The sequence below is a fragment of the Heteronotia binoei genome, chromosome 4 (assembly GCF_032191835.1).
Source record: "Heteronotia binoei isolate CCM8104 ecotype False Entrance Well chromosome 4, APGP_CSIRO_Hbin_v1, whole genome shotgun sequence".
NCBI classification, from domain to species: Eukaryota; Metazoa; Chordata; class Lepidosauria; order Squamata; family Gekkonidae; genus Heteronotia; species Heteronotia binoei.
In genome coordinates, this window is record NC_083226.1 from 180767477 (window position 1) to 180783885 (window position 16409).

General features: G+C 48.5%; 1 protein-coding gene across 1 annotated transcript in view; it reads right to left on the minus strand.

Moving 5' to 3' along the window:
- UBAP2 (ubiquitin associated protein 2) overlaps positions 1–15979 on the minus strand; it is a 201304-nt gene extending 185325 nt beyond the window's left edge. Inside the window, exon 1 of the mRNA XM_060236247.1 lies at positions 15913–15979. The gene's annotated coding sequence lies outside the window, so the exon portion shown is untranslated. The remainder of the gene's footprint in view (positions 1–15912) is intronic.
- Positions 15980–16409: the final 430 nt, after the last annotated feature.

Here is a 16409-nt window from a genome sequence, read left to right on the forward strand (position 1 = left end):
ACTTTGTTTGCTCACTTGCATTCTGTAAAGGTAGGACAGTGTGGAGAGCCAGTTTGGTGTGGAGAGCCAGTTTGGTATAGTGGTTAAGTGTGCAGACTCTTATCTGGGAGAACCGGGTTTGATTCCCCACCCCTCCACTTGCACTTGCTAGCATGGCCATGGGTCAGCCATAGCTCTGGCAGAGGTTGTCCTTGAAAGAGCAGCTGCTGGGAGAGCCCTCTCAGCCCCACCCACCTCGCAGGGTGTCTCTTGTGGGGGAGGAAGGGAAAGGAGACTGTGAGCCGCTCTGAGACTCTTCGGAGTGTAGGGTGAGATATAAATCCAATATCTTCATCTACCTCACAGGGTGTCTGTTGTGGGGGAGGAAGGGAAAGGAGACTGTGAGCCGCTCTGAGACTCTTCGGAGTGGAGGGTGAGATATAAATCCAATATCTTCATCTACCTCACAGGGTGTCTGTTGTCGGGGGGGGGGAAGGTAAAGGGGATTTTGAGCCGCTCTGAGACTCTTCGGAGTGGAGGGCGGGATATAAATCCAATATCTTCATCTACCTCACAGGGTGTCTGTTGTGGGGAAGGAAGGTAAAGGAGATTGTGAGCCGCTCTGAGACTCTTCGGAGTGGAGGGCGGGATATAAATCCAATATCTTCATCTACCTCACAGGGTGTCTGTTGTGGGGGAGGAAGGTAAAGGAGATTATAAGCCGCTCTGAGACTCTTCGGAGTGGAGGGCGAGATATAAATCCAATATCTTCATCTACCTCACAGGGTGTCTGTTGTGGGGGGGGGGAGGTAAAGGAGACTATGAGCCGCTCTGAGACTCTTCGGAGTAGAGGGCGAGATATAAATCCAGTATCTTCATCTACCTCACAGGGTGTCTGTTGTGGGGGAGGAAGGTAAAGGAGATTATGAGCCGCTCTGAGACTCTTCGGAGTGGAGGGCGAGATATAAATCCAATATCTTCATCTACCTCACAGGGTGTCTATTGTGGGGGAGGAAGGTAAAGGAGACTGTGAGCCGCTCTGACACTCTTCGGAGTGGAGGGCAGGATATAAATCCAATATCTTCATCTACCTCACAGGGTGTCTGTTGTGGGGCAGGAAGGGAAAGGCGACTGTGAGCCACTCTGAGACTCTTTGGAGTGGAGGGCGGGGTATACATCCAGCATCTTCCTCGCAGGGTGTCTGTTGTGGGGGAGGAAGGTAAAGGAGATTGTGAGCCGCTCTGAGACTCTTTGGAGTGGAGGGCGGGATATAAATCCAATATCTTCATCTAACTCACAGGGTGTCTGTTGTGGGGGAGGAAGGTAAAGGAGATCGTGAGCCGCTCTGAGACTCTTTGGAGTGGAGGGTGGGATATAAATCCAATATCTTCATCTACCTCACAGGGTGTCTGTTGTGGGGGGGGAGGTATAGGGGACTGTGAGCCGCTCTGAGACTCTTCGGAGTGGAGGGCGGGGTATAAATCCAATATCTTCATCTACCTCACAGGGTGTCTGTTGTGGGGGAGGAAGGTAAAGGAGACTGTGAGCCGCTCTGAGACTCTTCGGAATGGAGAGTTGGATATAAATCCAGTATTTTCATCTACTTCACAGGGTGTCTGTTGTGGTGGGGGGGAGGTATAGGAGACTGTGAGCCGCTCTGAGACTCTTCGGAGTGGAGGGCGGGGTATAAATCTAGTATTTTCATCTACCTCACAGGGTGTCTGTTGTGGGGGGGGGGAGGTATAGGAGACTGTGAGCCGCTCTGAGACTCTTCGGAGTGGAGGGCGGGATATAAATCCAATATCTTCATCTACCTCACAGGGTATCTGTTGTGGGGGGGGGGGGGGAAGGGAAAGGAGACTGTGAGCCGCTCTGAGACTCTTCGGAGTGGATGGCGGGATATAAATCCAATATCTTCATCTACCTCACAGGGTGTCTGTTGTGGTGGGGGGGAAGGGAAAGGAGATTGTGAGCCGCTCTGAGACTCTTCGGAGTGGAGGGCGGGATATAAATCCAATATCTTCATCTACTTCACAGGGTGTCTGTTGTGGGGGAGGAAGGGGAAGGAGATTGTGAGCCACTCTGAGACTCTTCGGAGTGGAGGGCGGGATATAAATCCAATATCTTCGACAGTCCAACACTCTGTGTCACATAAGAACATACGAGAAGCCCTGTTGGATCAGGCCAGTGGCCCATCCAGTCCAACACTCTGTGTCACATAAGAGAAGCCCTGTTGGATCAGGCCAATGGCCCATCCAGTCCAACACTCTGTGTCACATAAGAACATAAGAGAATCCCTGTTGGATGAGGCCAATGGCCCATCCAGTCCAACACTCTGAGTCACATAAGAACATAAGAGAAGCCATGTCGGAACAGGCCAATGGCCCATCCAGTCCAACACTCTGTGTCACAGAAGAACATAAGAGAAGCCCTGTTGGATCAGGCCAATGGCCCATCCAGTCCAACACTCTGTGTCACAGAAGAACATAAGAGAAGCCATGTCAGAACAGGCCAATGGCCTCTCCAGTCCAACACTGTGTCACATAAGAGAAGCCATGTTGGATCAGGCCAATGGCCCCTCCAGTCCAACACTCTGTGTCACATAAGAACATAAGAGAATCCCTGTCGGAACAGGCCAATGGCCCATCCAGTCCAACACTCTGTGTCACAGAAGAACATAAGAGAAGCCATGGTGGATCAGGCCAATGGCCCCTCCAGTCCAACACTCTGAGTCACATAAGAACATAAGAGAAGCCATGTCAGAACAGGCCAATGGCCCATCCAGTCCAACACTCTGTGTCACAGAAGAACATAAGAGAAGCCATGTCAGAACAGGCCAATGGCCTCTCCAGTCCAACACTCTGTGTCACATAAGAGAAGCCATGTTGGATCAGGCCAATGGCCCCTCCAGTCCAACACTCTGTGTCACAGAAGAACATAAGAGAAGCCATGGTGGATCAGGCCAATGGCCCCTCCAGTCCAACACTCTGAGTCACATAAGAACATAAGAGAAGCCATGTCAGAACAGGCCAATGGCCCATCCAGTCCAACACTCTGTGTCACAGAAGAACATAAGAGAAGCCATGGTGGATCAGGCCAATGGCCCCTCCAGTCCAACACTCTTGTGTCACACAGTAGCCGATATGTGTGCGTATATAGACACACACACACACACACACACACACACACATATATATACACAACAGACTTCACACACCCAGGATACTTAATGGGCTTAGTGCATGGTCATCAGTCTGCTATTCCAAATTAATTACCCTGGGTTTGTTGTTTCAGCCCAGTTAACACTAACTAACAAACACCAGACCCCAACCTGTGACTCTTTTAATCCGCTAAAAAACATTTCCATGACTCTACATACTAACTTACCACCCACTTTCTCTATATTTAGGACCGCTCGCCATTCCACCCTATTGTCTGATGAAGTGTGCTTTTAGCACATGAAAGCTTACATTCTGAATAAAATTTTGTTTTGTCTTAAAGGGAGTCACAGTAAGTCAGCTGTAAATTGCTGGGCTGCTGTATTCTCCAGTCTTCGACTGGATGGCTATTCTGCGGCAGCAATAAACTTTAGTAAACTATCAGACACTGCTGCTCTTCTGATGGATTCAGCTCACAGAAATTAGTAAGCAAAATCACAATGCCCTGCATAGTACCAGTTGCGACTTCGGGGTCAGGAAGGACTTTCCCTCTAGGACAGACTGGCCCAGAGATCTCAGGGGGGTTTTTCCCTTCCTGTGAGCATATTGCAGGGGTCACTGGGGAAGTGAGAGGGGTAGTTGTGCAGGGAGTTTGACTAGATATCCTTATAGGGGCCCTCCATCTCCATGTTTGAAATCCCTGGCAAACACAAAGAACCCTGAATATTTACCGCAGACGAGCTTTCAGCCTCCTCTAGTTTTACAGGAGTTAAGAATATGCAGCAAAAACAGATAAGTAGGAAAATAAATGGTGTTTTAAAAGCCATTTCTTCCGTAACATTAGACAACCCATCACAATAGTTCCGTGCCTTTTAGAAATATTTACATATTCTACAATCAATAAATGTCACAAAAGGATCTCCGTAGGAATTAAAGGCCAACCTATCACTTCCCCTTAGCTAACCTCTTTGCAAGGAGAAGATTAAAATATTTTCGGGGGGAGAAAGCTGCTGAAGAACTGCCTTAATAAGGGCTTTCTATTTTGCAGGTGCCAGAGAGAGCCATCTCTCTTCCTAATCTTACAGCAAGTTTCCTAAGGAACGAAAAGCCTTTCCCCTCATTAAGTCAGACCAGACAAGGTGGCAGAATAGCCAAGTAGCCAGAGTCATCTGCTATTCGTATTCTGAGTTCACCCATCAAACTGCACACGCCAGCATGACTTGGCTTAGAAATGCAGCACAAACACCTTCTCCCAACAGACCAAAGGGGGGGGGGGGGGACGGAAACTGTTCCTTTCCTCAACAGAAATACTTGATGTGACTTGCTTTTTTAATCCTGAAGAAAGATCAAAGCACCCTCAATGCTTTGGAAGCACTTTGGTGGTTTTAATTCAAGTCGCTCTGCTTAACCAGGTTAGCTGCTCCTCCAGCTAATCTTCTAGAAGACAAATGTAAGTGACAAGAAAAAGGAATTAACTGCCCAATTTTCCCTTATAGAATTTCTTGCAGTTTCGGATAGGAAGGAACATAGAAACAGGGAAACCCTGAACTCTTCCTCCAAAAAAGGATTGCATTTGAGACAAGAGACTCCCAATAAACACCTTTTTTCCTCTGTGTATGCATGTGTGTGTGTGTGTTTGTGTGTATAAAAACAGAGAGAGAGTGAAAATAAAGTGCCATCATGCTGCAATCAACTCATGGGCATCTACTGGGGTTTTTCAAGGCAAGAAATGTTCAGAGGTGTGTTGCCACTACCTGTCTCTGCATAGCAACCCTGAACACTTACCCAACCCTGTTTAGCTACCAAGTTCTGATGAGATCACGTTAGTCCGGGCCATTCAGGGCCATTCATCGATATTCTTCCCCCCCAAAAGAAATATCTCAGATATTGTCAGGACAATGAAATCAACACACACACTAAACAGATACCCACAAATCACACAGACCGGATAAGAAGAGAGTAAGCAAGTTTAGAATCACTGACAGAACTTATCATTAGACACCGGGTTGCCTGAAACAAGCCCTACTTTCAATTTTCACCTCGGAGTTGTTTATTTCAGCGGAGGAAAAAACACTTTCCAAAACACGCTTTGATTAAGTTACGGGTACATTTTTTTTAAAAAAAATCCTCATCTGACGCTTCTATTTTCGCTAGCTTTGAACTGATTGCTTTTTGGTCCGATCCAGGTCATCACGCGACGAGTAGGAAGACGCCACACTGCCAGGCAGCCAGGTTTATCTGCATACCCATCAGATGTTTGTCTTGCCACGGAGCTGAGGGCAACGCATATAGTTTCCCGCCATACTTTCATTTTATATTCAGAACTACTACCTATTGAATTTCAAGCAACCTTATGTCATTAGTAAGACTTCTGAGAAGGTTCTACATAATATTCTTGTTGACACGTTGGAAAAATATGGTTTTGAATCCTACTACTGTTAGTTGGATCTGCAACTGGTTGACAGATTGCACCCAAAGAGTGCTTGTGAATGGTTCCTCGTCCTCTTGGAGAGGAGTGACAAGCGGAGTTCCTCAAGGGTAGAAGAAGAAGAAGAAGATATTGGATTTATATCCCGCCCTCCACTCCGAAGAGTCTCAGAGCGGCTCACAATCTCCTTTACCTTCCTCCCCCACAACAGACACCCTGTGAGGTAGATGAAGATATTGGATTTATATCCCGCCCTCCACTCCGAAGAGTCTCAGAGCAGCTCACAATCTCCTTTACCTTCCTCCCCCACAACAGACACCCTGTGAGGTAGATGAAGATATTGGATTTATATCCCGCCCTCCACTCCGAAGAGTCTCAGAGCAGCTCACAATCTCCTTTATCTTCCTCCCCCACAACAGACACTCTGTGAGGTGGGTGGGGCTGGAGAGGGCTCCCACAGCAGCTGCCCTTTCAAGGACAACCTTTGCCAGAGCTCTGGCTGACCCAAGGCCATTCCAGCAGGTGCAAGTGGAGGAGTGGGGAATTAAACCCGGTTCTCCCAGATAAGAGTCCGCACACTTAACCACTACACCAAACTGGCTCTCCAAGGGTAGGTTCTAAGACCAGTTTTGTTCAATCAATGATTTGGATGAAGACTAGAAGGAATACTTATTAAACCTGCAGAGGATATTAAGTCGGGAGAGGTAGCAAATACAAAAGAAGATCCAGGCGGGCAGCCGTGTTGGTCTGAAGCAGTAGAACAAAGTAGGAATTATGTAGCAGAGACAGGATACAGGATGATCCTGCCAGACTGGAAAACTGGGCTAAAACCAATAAAATGAATTTTAACAAGGATAAATGTAAAGTTTTGCATTTTGGTAGGAAAAAAATCAAAAGAATAATTATAGGATGGGGAGACTTATCTTGGCAGTAGTATGTGCGAAAAAGATCTGGGGACTATACACTGAACATGAGTCAGCAGTGTGATACGGTAGCTAAAAACACAAATGGGATTTGGGGCTGTAGCAAGAGAAGTATAGTGTCCAGATCAAGCAAAGGGATGGTTATCGCCTTATTCTGCTCTGAGTATTGTGTTCAGTTTTGGGCACCATAATTTAAGGATACAGACAACCTGGAACGTCTCCAGAGGAGGGCAACAAAGATGTGGGGAGTCTGGAGACCAAGTCCTATGAGGAAAGGTTGAAGGAGAAGGGTATGTTTAGCCTGAAGAAGAGATGACTGAGAGGTGATATGACTACCATCTTCAAGTACTTGAAGGGCTGTCATATAAAGGATGGTGCGGAGTTGTCTTCTGTTGCCCCAGAAGGTGGGACCAGAACCAACAGGTTGAAATGAAATCAAAAGCACTTTTGTCAGAACTTCCTGACAGAGCAGTTCCTCAGTGGAACAGGCTTCCTCTGGAGGAGGTGAACTCTCCTCCTTTGGAGGTTTTCAAACAGAGGCTAGATGGCCATCTGACAGCAATGAGGATCCTGTGAATTAGGTCAATCATGAGAAGGAGGGCAGGAAGGGTCGCATCAGTGCTTAGTTCTCAAAGCCCTTTCTTACGCATTGAGAGAAATGCTGATCACTGCCTTGGGTCAGGAAGTAATTTTCTCTGAGCCAGTTTGGCCAGGGATCCTGGAGATTCTTTGGTTTTAAACAATTTTATTAACATATGGTTACAACATTTAATTATATCCTTGCTATCTCTAACCCATATGATATTTTCAATCCCCCCTCCCTCCATTACTAGACTCCTGCCGAGGTTATATACTTAAGTTCAGTTATAAAGGTACCCCTAACCAAGCAAAGGTCAATGTCTTTCTTTTCTCCCATTCATATTAAAAAAATTGTCCAATGTCTTTTTACATTAGGGATCCTGGAGATTCTTTTGCCATTTTCTGAGCATGGAGTAAGGGTCACTGTGAGTGTGCGAGGGGGGGCATTTGTCAATTTCCTGCATTGTGTGGTTGGGGGGTTAGGCTAGATGACCCTGAAGGTCCCTTCCAACTCTATGATTCTGTGACCAAAAAATATCCTCTAACTGGCTCCCACCTTTAAAAAAATAACATTCAAATATTTACGGTCATTCTTTCTTTTTAATGAAGTGCTAGCCAAAAAGAGATGTGTTATCCATGTGCAACATAAACACAGGGGGTGAGGTAGAAAACATTCCCAATCCTAACAACAACAACAAAAAAAGCGGAGTGGTTCTCCAAGCCCTCCACTCATGGCAATCGCTGAAGCTTGTTTCCTTTCACACTGGAATGGAGAGAACTGGGCTGTGTGAGCTCAGTTCAGAGAAACATAAGAACTAGAAGGGACCAAGGGTCATCTCGCTCAACCCCCTGTACAGTGCAGGAAATTCACAACTGGCTTCCCCACAATTCCCTCAGTGACCCCTGCGCTCTGCCCGGAGAAAGGCAAAAAAAAAATGTCCAGGATCCCTGGACATATCTGTCCTGGAGGAAAATTCCTTCCTGACCCCAAAGCAGCAATCAGAACTCAGAACATACGGGAAGCCATGTTGGATCAGGCCAATGGCCCATCCAGTCCAACACTCTGAGTCACATAAGAACATAAGGGAAGCCCTGTTGCATCAGGCCAATGGCCCATCCAATCCAACACTCTGAGTCACATAAGAACATAAGAGAAGCCCTGTTGGATCAGGCCAGTGGCCCATGCAGTCCAACACTCTGTGTCACATAAGAACATAAGAGGAGCCCTGCTGGATCAGGCCAGTGGCCCATCCAGTCCAACACTCCGTATCACATAAGAAAATAAGAGAAGGCATGTTGGATCAGGCCAATGGCCCATCCAGTCCAACACTCTGTCACATAAGAACATAAGAGAAGCCCTGTTGGATCAGGCCAATGGCCCATCCAGTCCAACACTCTGTCACATAAGAACATAAGAGAAGCCCTGTTGGATCAGGCCAATGGCCCATCCAGTCCAACACTCTGTGTCACAGAAGAACATAAGAAAAGCCCTGCTGGATCAGGCCAATGGCCCATCCAGTCCAACACTCTTTGCCACACAGTGGCCAAAACCCAGGGGCCATCAGGAGGTCCACCGCCAGGGCCAGCATTATCCTGGGCATGTAAGAAAAGACCATGAGAGCCGAGGACTGGCTCATCCCTTCCTGCTTTCCTTTTCATAATTTGCCTACATTCACACTGAGTCACAGAAAGTGCTGCTGTCCGATGCCCTCCCCCACCTTCAGTAACAAGTAAGAACTGATGCATTGCATTATTGTAGGTCAGAGTGTCAGATTACAATCTGGGAGAGTCAGGTTCAAATCCCCACTCTGCCATGGAAGCTTGCTGAGTGACACTGGGCTAGTCACCCACACTCAGCCTAACCTACCCTGCACGGATGTTGTGAGGATAAAATGCAGGAAAGATCTAAGCTGGTTTGAGTCTTCGTTGGTGAGAAAGACAGAGTATAAAGGAAGTAAACAAATAAAGTGTTTTAGGTGGGTAGCCATGTTGGTCTGAAGCAAAAGAACAAAGTTTGAATTCAGTGGCACCTTTAAGACCAACAAAACTTGATTTTGGGGATAAGCCTTCATGTGTGATGAGTATGATTTATATGAATTAATCTTGGAGAACATACACCCCACTTCAACATTCTCCATATGTAACAACACAGGCAGGCCTACTGCAGATTGACAGCAGCATCATCAGTAGACATGAGATTTAACTCAGCTGCTTAAAAAGTTTAATGCACAAAACTACGAAACCTATGCATAACCTTTTGTAAAAGACCCTGTGTTCAAGCAGAAAGGAACTCAGTACAGCTAAGGAAAGTCAGGAAACAAGTAATGACACCCAATTTTTGTATTATATTTAGCAACTACTTTAAAAGGATTTGACTTCAAAAGTTAAAACAACACTGGGAACATAACTACTTATCGCTCAAGCAGAAAGGGAAGGAGGAGGATTAACTTAAATTTGTGGTCCTTACCCAACCCGTAGCAACAGTAATATTAAACAGTAGTTTTCATACACATGCATACAAGCATTGTGAACTTTTATTTATTTGGCGGTTTTCACCAATATATATATATATATATATATATATATATATATATTGGTGAAAACAGGCAAATAAATAAAAGTTCACAATACCTGCGGGCATCAGAGGGAACAGCAACACAAGGTATTTTCTCAGGTCCAGACTATACATCAAACGTGTTTACAGTAATTAACACACCTCCATATAACACAAGAGCACAGGGATAAACAGAAGGCAACTCCCCATGGTTTATCAGCAGTGGTATATATACAGTACATGAAGTTAAAGGCATCAGACATACTTCTAGTTAGTTAGTTGCTCAGGGCGGCTTTGCGCAGACTAAGTTGGTAAATATCCAGACATGGAATTCTGCTGGAAAACAATGCAATATGACCAAAAAAAAACCCCCACTATCAGAGAAATGCAAAGGATATTAAAGCAACAAGGATCTTTTGTAGTAGCATGCTGAGGAAGACGGGTTGCTTTTTACAGTTTACTTACGTTCTTTTCCTTTTCCCCTACATTCAAATTCAGCTCCTGTTCTGATCCAGGGTAAAAGCAGCTGTTCTAAAGCCTACACATTTTGCTTGCCAAGGCCACCAAAGAGGACACTCTCTTGACTATGCTATTTTATTTTACAACCTTTCCCCACTGACTCATGTTAAGACAATACAGATGATTCCTTGGCAGCTGGAGGAGGGCTAGGCTAGACTCCTAATAGTCACTTACAGGAAAACCAAGGAAACAAGCTGGAAATCACAAATTTAAAAAGGCACTGACTCCAATGTTGCAGGATCATCAGCTTCCTAAGATACCAGTATGATGACTAAGTGTATCCCCATAAGATGTTAACCCTCCCCTCCAGCAGGGCCAGAAACTGACTCACCTGCAATCTACCCTATAGTTGCTGCTTCATACTTAAGACTTTCATCAACTGCTTCTCAGACTTACACTTAAGTTAAGACTTAGGGACCACTGCAGAAAAGCTCAAAATAGCAAATGACCTAGCGATACTATTTTTTAAGTGGGCCATTATTGTTTCTGCAATATTCCTTTTTCAAAACTGCAGTGATAACACAGCACTTTTTTTTTCAAGTAACCCAAGAACATTAGAAGAAGAAGATGAAGATATTGGATTTATATCCCGCCCTCCACTCCGAAGAGTCTCAGAGAGGCTCACAATCTCCTTTCCCTTCCTCCCCCACAACAAACACCCTGTGAGATAAATGAAGATATTGGATTTATATCCCGCCCTCCACTCCGAAGAGTCTCAGAGCGGCTCACAATCTCCTTTCCCTTCCTCCCCTACAACAGACAACCTGTGGGGTGGGTGGGGCTGAGAGGGCTCTCCCAGCAGCTGCCCTTTCAAGGACAACCTCTGCCAGAGCTACGGCTGACCCAAGGCCACTCCAGCAGGTGAGTGGAGGAGTGGGGAATCAAACCCGGTTCTCCCAGATAAGAGTCCGCGCACTTAACGACACCAAACTGGCTCTCATTAGCATTGCTTCAGCTTCCACTTCTTCATCCGCTCCAAAAATCACCGAGGCAAGCAATACAATAAGACTATTCTCAGATCTTGTCCTCAAATAACATTTGGTGGATGTTTAGGTGGTGCTGTATTTTGAAAAAAATGTTTTCTTATACCAATTATTTCTTTGGTGCTCCAAAAGACAGATAATTCAATTTTTCATTACCCAACGTACAAGCACACTTCTGTACGCATAAAAATCTTACAAAATTCATTACGTGACTCCAAGCCTGCAAAAGCTTTTGCTGTGTTAGAATTAATTACTATTAAGAGAAATCGCAGGACTCTTTTGGTCTTGAAGAAGTCAGGACCCAAGGAAACATTCCCGGTATCATTTACCTCAGGACACCACTGAAAATGATCCCACGCAGGCAAATTCCAGAGGGCTGCCATATTAAGAAGCTACAATTAAAATAACAAATGATTTCATAGTACCCGAAAGACAAAAACGTTTCGTAGGACAGTTTTCATGAGCCAGACACTGCCGAACACATGAAACCGTATCTGAAGAAGTAGGCATGCGCACAAGAGCTCATGCCCAGAATAAAACTTTGTTGGTCTTAAAGGTGCCACTGGACCCAAACTTTCTTTTGCTGCTTAAGACGAACACGGCTAGCCACCTGAATCTATCTGCATGAAACCAGTGACGGCTTCATGAAGAATCTGCCGAAGTGCGCTCGTGAAAGCTTCCACCCTTACAAACACACATGACAAAAGGAGCTTTGAGTCTTGGAAGCTCATACCCAACAATCTCATCGGGTCTCTAAGGCGCTACTGGATTCTAATCTAATTCTCTTTACGAACACATTAGTCCTTAAAGTTGCCATGTGGCCTGTGGCTATTTTGACTGAAGACACCGGCATTTCCAGTACAAGATTCGAGAGCCATTCTGCCGAGCAATAAAACTGAAGTCATCATGTGCAAAAGAGATTGGGTGGGTGGGAGAACAAAAAGAAACTCAAGTCCCAGCCCCCATCTTACATTCCCAGATCTGCAATGGGGGGGGGGCGGGGGGCAGATGGCCTGGCGAGCATCCATCCCAGGAAGGGAGCAAAAGAGTGTCACACTCAGGCATCCTCACAGGCAGTGTTCCCTCTATATGAACATATGAAGCTGCCTTCTACTGAATCAGACCCTCAGTCCATCAAAGTCAGTCTTGTCTACTCAGACTGGCAGCGGCTCTCCAGGGTCTCAAGCTGAGGTTTTTCACACCGACTTGCCTGGACCCTTTTTAGTTGGAGATGCCAGGGATTCAAACCTGGGACCTTCTGCTTACCAAACAGATGCTCTACTACTGAGCCACAGCCCCATTCATGACTCTCCAGGGTCTCAAGCTGAGGTTTTTCACACCTATTTGCCTGGACCCTTTTTAGTTGAAGATGCCAGGGTTGAACCTGGGACCTTCTGCTTACCAAACAGATGCTCTACCACTGAGCCACAGCCCCATTCATGACTCTCCAGGGTCTCAAGCTGAGGTTTTTCACACCTATTTGCCTGGACCCTTTTTTGGAGATGCCGGGGATTGAACCTGGGACCTTCTGCTTACCAAGCAGATGCTCTACCACTGAGCCAGAGCCCCATTTAGGGCTCTCCAGGGTCTCAAGCTGAGGTTTTTCACGCCAACTTGCCTGGACCCTTTTTAGTTGGAGATGCCGGGGTGGAACCTGGGACCTTCTGCTTACCAAGCAGATGCTCTACCACTGAGCCACAGCCCCATTCATGACTCTCCAGGGTCTCAAGCTAAGGTTTTTCATGCCAACTTGCCTGGACCCTTTTCAGTTGGAGATGCCGGGGTGGAACCTGGGACCTTCTGCTTACCAAGCAGATGCTCTACCACTGAGCCAGAGCCCCATTCATGACTCTCCAGGGTCTCAAGCTAAGGTTTTTCACGCCAACTTGCCTGGACCCTTTTCAGTTGGAGATGCCAGGGTTGAACCTGGGACCTTCTGCTTACCAAACAGATGCTCTACCACCAAGCCACTATCACTCCCACGCTTCCCTCTTCCCACTCTTCACTTTCCACCCTTCCATTCGTCACTCTCTGAGTTAGTGTGAGCAAGCTCGCAGTTTTTTTGTCTTAGCTCAGGGAAAGTGGCCCCAGAGCAAACTAATTTATGCAGTAACTCTCAAATTTAACGTCACAAAGTACAATTTTGGCTCAGAGGGAACACTGCCCCACACAGGGAAGGGGTACTGTCACCCTCCCAAAAGAGAAGACTCTAGGCACGCCAGCCCTGGATTGGGAGATTCCTGGAGATTTTGAGAGGGTGGAGACTGGGGAGGGGGATAATGCCAGAAAATCTACCCTGCAATGCAGCCACTGCCTCTAGGCCAGGGGGGGCCAAACTGCAGTTTGGGAGACACACATGGCTCTTTCACACATATTGTGTGGCTCTCAAAGCATCCGCTGCCCAGTTGGCTGGCTTGGAGAATGCATTTAAAGTTAAAGTTGCTTTCTTTCCCCCTCTCCCTCCCCTCCAAATCTATCTTCCTTCCTGCCTGCTCTCAAGCATCTGATGTTCATGTCTTGTGGCTCTCAAACATCTGATGTTTATTCTTTGGGCTTTTACGTTAAGCAAGTTTGGCCACCTCTGCTCTAGGCAAACCCATCTTGGTCATCTGGAGATCAGCTGCAACTGCAGGAGACCTCCCAGTGCCACCTGGAGGTTGGCAACCATCCCCACCCATGAGCCAAAGAAGCCTTCCCGGGGGAAAGGGGACTTCTGTCCAGAGGCTTATGTGTGTGTGTGTGGGGGGGGGGTGATGTGTCCTCAGCTCAGAGGAGAAGGGGGCTGCCCCCCAAATGGAAGTCGGGCGGTGCATGTGTCTTGGGGGGGGGGGGGAATTCTGTAAACTTTTTCCTCCCCTTCCACAGACACAACTCTTTTCCCAACCCTCAGAGGGCTGCTGAAGGCACTCCCCACCCCCCTCCTCAGCATCACATAGACCCAGCCTCGTTAGGTGGGGGGGTTCAGGCCCCCCGCAGGAAACAGAAGTTGAGACAGCCCTTCTCCCCCCCCCTCCGGGGCTGGCAATCCCCAAGTGGGGGCAGGGGATCCTCTGGTTTGGAGGCCCTCCCCCCCCCCTTCAGGGTCATCAGAAAGCGGGGGGAGGGGAGGGGGGGAGGAGAGGGAAACGTCTGCTGGGCACTCCATGATTCCCTATGGAGACTGATTCTCACAGAGAATAATGGAGAATTGATCCACGGGTATCTGCAGCTCTTGGGAAGTTGTTCTTTTGAGGTAGAGGCACCAAATTTTCAGCATAACATCTGGTGACTCTCCTCAAAATATTCCCCAAGTTTCGAAAAGATTAGACCAGGGGGTCAAATTCTATGAGCCCGCAAAGATTCTATGAGCCCCCTTTCCTTCATTATTTCCAAATGGAAAGAAAGCAATCAAAAGAAGCAGGGTCCCTTTCAATGTGATGGCCAGAACTCCTCTTGGAGTTCAATGATGGTGGCCACACCCTTACAACTGGCTCCACCCCAGATATTTCTTGAATTGGACTTGGGAACGCTACTCCTGCTTCATCCCATGTTTCCTGCCTCCAGCCCCAAAGTCTCCTAGCTCCACCCACAAAGCCCCCAGATATTTCTTGAATTGGGACTTGGCAACCCTACTCCTGGCTCCACCCCCAGTGTCTTCTGGCTTCACCCCCAGTGTCTTCTGGCTCCACCCCCAACTATTTCTTGAGTTGGACTTGGCAACCCAGCTCATGGCTCCACCCCCAATGTCTTCTGGCTCCACCCCCAGGGTCTCCTGGCTCCACCCCCAAAGTCCCCAGATATTTCTTGAATTGGGACTTGGCAACCCTGCTTATGGCTCCACCCCCAATGTCTTCTGGCTCCCCCTCCAAAGCCTCCTGGCTCCACCCCCAGTGTCTCCTGGCTCCACCCCCAAAGCCCCCAGATATTTCTTGAGTTGGACTTGGCAACCCTGCTCATGGCTCCACCCCCAATGTCTTCTGGCTCCACCCCCAAAGTCCCCAGATATTTCTTGAATTGGGACTTGGCAACCCTGCTTATGGCTCCACCCCCAATGTCTTCTGGCTCCCCCTCCAAAGCCTCCTGGCTCCACCCCCAAAGCCCCCAGATATTTCTTGAGTTGGACTTGGCAACCCTGCTCATGGCTCCACCCCCAATGTCTTCTGGCTCCACCCCCAATGTCTTCTGGCTCCACCCCCAAAGTCCCCAGATATTTCTTGAATTGGGACTTGGCAACCCTGCTTATGGCTCCACCCCCAATGTCTTCTGGCTCCCCCTCCAAAGCCTCCTGGCTCCACCCCCAATGTCTTCTGGCTCCACCCCCAGTGTCTCCTGGCTCCACCCCCAAAGGCCCCAGACATTTCTTGAGTTGGACTTCGAAACCCTGCTCATGGCTCCACCCCCAATTTCTTCTGACTCCACCTCCAAAGCCTCCTGGCTCCACCCCCAAATTTTTCTTGAGTTGGACTTGGCAGCCCTGCTCCTTGCTCCACCCCCAAAGCCTCCTGGCTCCACCCCAGTGTCTCCTAGCTCCACCTCCAAATATTTCTTGAGTTTGGTTTGGCAACCCTGCTCCTGGCTCCACCCCCAAAGCCTCCTGGCTCCACCCCCAAAGCCCCCACTCGGCAACCCTCCCCGCCCCGCCTGTGAGGACGCGCGTTCCCTTGGCAACCAGCAAGACGACCCCCTCCCTCCCTCAGGCTTCCCGCCCAATGTGAGGGGCTTCTGGCGGGGGTCCCCTCCCGCACAGGGGGAACGAGAAAGGGGGCTACTCCAAGCCGCCCCCCATCGCGGACACGCGCGCGCTCGTTACCTGCCCCCAACGCGCTCACAAAGCAGCAGCAGCAGCACCGGCCGCGGCGGCGCACCTCCCCCGTCACGTGACGCCCGCCCCGCCTCTCCAGCCTCGCGCCCGCGGAGCCCCGCCCCCTCCCAGCCCATTTCTTTGCATCACCCCACGTGACGAGGGACGCCAACGGCCGAAAGGCCTGCCCCGCCTCGGGGTGACGCATGCGCGCGCGCTCTCTCGCTCGCTCTCTCACTGCGCGCATGCGCACGCAGAAACCTCGCTCGTCTCGGCGAAGCGGAGGGCAGCGCAGCGCGCGAGGCAGGAGAGGGCGGGGCGAGGCGCCGCTCTCACGTGACCCGGAGGCGCTTTCAAGTTATGGGAAAGGGGGCGCGAGCGTCGACGCACGCGCAAAGGAGGCGGGGCCGAGAGAGGGTCAATTTGCACCTGGAAGACCAACCGACTTTTATTCGGAATATAAGTTTTCGTGTGCCTAGAAGCGCACTGCCTCACACAGGATGGAA